At 33.9% G+C, this 3,062-nt stretch overlaps 1 long non-coding RNA gene across 1 annotated transcript; it reads left to right on the top strand.

Moving 5' to 3' along the window:
* Positions 1-314: 314 nt before the first annotated feature.
* Positions 315-2,779, top strand: LOC110783800 (uncharacterized). Its single transcript, XR_002532177.2, has 2 exons — positions 315-628; positions 2,006-2,779. It is a non-coding gene; the product is annotated as an uncharacterized lncRNA (long non-coding RNA).
* Positions 2,780-3,062: the final 283 nt, after the last annotated feature.

Here is a 3,062-nt window from a genome sequence, read left to right as displayed (position 1 = left end):
AACGGTTCGTGAAATGAGAGGGAGAGGGAGGGAAATGAAGGGTTTATGTCCCAGTCAACATATAATATTAAAAAAAACAATAAACAAATGCCACGCAAGCTAAATTAAGTCAATTTTAAATTCGCTGGCTTTTCTTTCAAGTAACCGGTAAAAGGGTATATTTAAAGAAAATAGGTGTGAAAGATTGGATCAGCTAGGAATATCTCATAGGTGGGACTGTTAATGGATTACCGAGAAAAGGTTGGATTATTAGAATTAAATTTTCCTTAATTTTAAAAGCTACATAAAATATAAATTTCTAAAATTAAAATCTCTCTAATACTCTCTCTCCTATCGTTTCATGACCCTCCTCCTTCCCTTGAAATCCTTCCCAGTTCCCACCTCCCTACAAATTACCTAGAAAACTAAACTAAAAAACTATGGGTAATTATGCATCTTGTGCATTGACAACAATCGACAAATAAAATCAGCGAAAGTAATCATTCCATCAAGAGAAGTAAAGCAATTTGAGCAACCCATGAAAGCCGATAAAAGTACGATTTTTTTCGCGACTCCTCCGATCCACGAATCAATGATAACAAGAAACTAGTAATGATTAATTTCCTCTCCTTCCCTCCCTCTTGTTTAGGTAAACGAATCCATCCTTGTGATTCATGAGATAAGTATGCTTCTCTAATTTATTTATTTTTTAAATTTTTTTTCTTCAAATTCTAGTTTTTAGGGTCTTATTCCATAATTGATTACAGATTACTAAAAGTCTCAAGTCTACTTAGTTTTCTCCCAATCAATATGTTCTTTATAGTTTAATTTTATATAGATTGGGTTATTCTAGAAAATTGGTTTATTAAGTCAAAAGATATGAAAGTACGGTTGTTTTTGTCCCAAAAATATTGATTAACGGGCGTCGAATTCTAGTTGTCCTGCAAGTAAGTGGAAAGGGAAGAAGATAAATATTATACATATTATGTTATCTGAAATTGGAAGGACATGGAGAAGTGGTAATGTGTGAGAGTGAGATTTAAATTAACTCTTGGTCTTAATGTGCAAGAGATTGTCTATATATCCAAGTGGGAATAGTGTGCTTGACATAACTCATAAGTGATCCATCGGTGTATCACTTAGTGAATAGAAATGACCTGACAATGGGGCACAAGCCGTATATTCGATGGAAAGATTACTTGGTGTTTGGTAAGATCAAGTTGGATTTAACATGACTGACATTGACTCTAGTTGTGAAACTGCATTGTACAATTGAAGAATCATATATTTGTGTTTGCAGTGGATAACTAGTATTAAGCTCTTAACTAGGTGATATGATAAGTGATCTGAATTGAAATGGAGTTCGTATTTTGTAAGGAAAGTCGACCTCGTCTATTTTTTTTCAAATGATTTTGGTTAAAAATAATGTAGGACTTCTGATTATCTTTTATAATTATATTTATGTGGAGTAATCTTAGATGAGCATGAAAGACTGTAAGAAACTATGAGCATATATTTTGATTGTTGTTGGTTTTACATTGAAAGAGATTCCACATGAGAGATAAACTTGTACAAGAATGTCTTTTGATCTATCAATATTGATATATCTAGGGATTTTAATGCTCAAATTATAAATTATGCAGTTATGACAACTGAATTTGGTTTGGTCCTATGTTTGTATATAACCTATTAGCTCACATGGTAGAGCACTATATATGCATATGGGACTTGGGTTCGATTCCTACATAGGTTGTCTTTAAAACTTATAATATCCGAGTTTGCCATTTCAAGAACCATTCCTAAGATGACATTACCTTATTGATTTTAGTATTACTTGATTTATAGATACACAAAACTAATATTGCTAATTACCTTATTCAATTTACTATACTTGTTTTATTTGATACATACACAAAACTATAGGAGACATTATCTCATCTTCTGATATTTTTATTTTTCAAGTCGCAATGTTGTTCTGGTCCTTCTAGATAGCCATAAATGTGAAAGGGAATAATATTGTGTGCAGATCCGGACATGCTTGAAGTTGGTAATGGAGGGATGACTGAAGAGGAGTATCGTTCTCACTTCAGCATATGGGCATTACTAAAAGTACTATTCTAACTTCATATTTTTTTCTGACTTCTGTAATGGAACTCAATTAGTGTATGTTTCTGGATGATTACTTCCTAGGCCTGTAATGTAGACTCAATTAGTGTATATACACCAAAAGATTAACAGTAGATGATGGTGAACAAACACTTACTTTCAAGGATAACTCTTTACATTAGAATTTTTCGTGTTAAAAACTTTCCCAAATGCAAAGTTTGTAGAGTCAATGGAGGCACAAAAACTAGCGTACGAAAAAAAAAGAACAACAACAGATGGCACACCAAGTAGTAGAAAATAAACAGGTGCAGCAAGACCACATCAACAATTCAACATCAGCAGCACCACCACCACATCAACATCAGCCGCACCACCACCACATCAACATCAGCAACAACCCACCACATCAACATCAACAACACCACCTCCACATCAACATCAGCAACACCACCACCACCACCACCAGCTAGAACCAAAATAGTAACCATCACAGCAACAGAACGCCCTAGGAAAATAAAGACATTAGTACGATAGAAGAAAAACTTAATTTAAACACGTTAAATAGAAAAATGGTACCTTAGTTAAGTAGATATCTTTGCAGGGCAATTATGGCTATCATGGTATGCCAAATGACCATAACTTTTACACTGTCTCTGTTTCTTTTCTTGTTGTTCCATTGCCTTCTCTTTTCCCCCTTTCATGCGTTTACCAGATCCTTTGGTATTCGATTGTTTTGGTGGAAGAATCTCAACTTCTTTCGGTACACTTGATCCGATAAAAGATGTCAACTCTTGTGTCTTGCTCTCAGTGGGATTACTCTTGAACTCTGTTAATTGTTTTAATACATTTTGAAATTCATTTGAGATAAGAGTTAGTTTTTTAGGGTCTCTTCCTGCCAAATTCATGCAGTTCAAGAATTCCAACCAATTACTAGTAATGAGCTTATCCTCATTATCTATTTTGGAATAACTTTCCAA

This window comes from Spinacia oleracea, chromosome 5 (genome assembly GCF_020520425.1).
Source record: "Spinacia oleracea cultivar Varoflay chromosome 5, BTI_SOV_V1, whole genome shotgun sequence".
NCBI classification, from domain to species: Eukaryota; Viridiplantae; Streptophyta; class Magnoliopsida; order Caryophyllales; family Amaranthaceae; genus Spinacia; species Spinacia oleracea.
The sequence above is the reverse complement of the archived record's forward strand: the minus strand, read 5'-3'. Positions and strand labels throughout refer to the sequence as shown.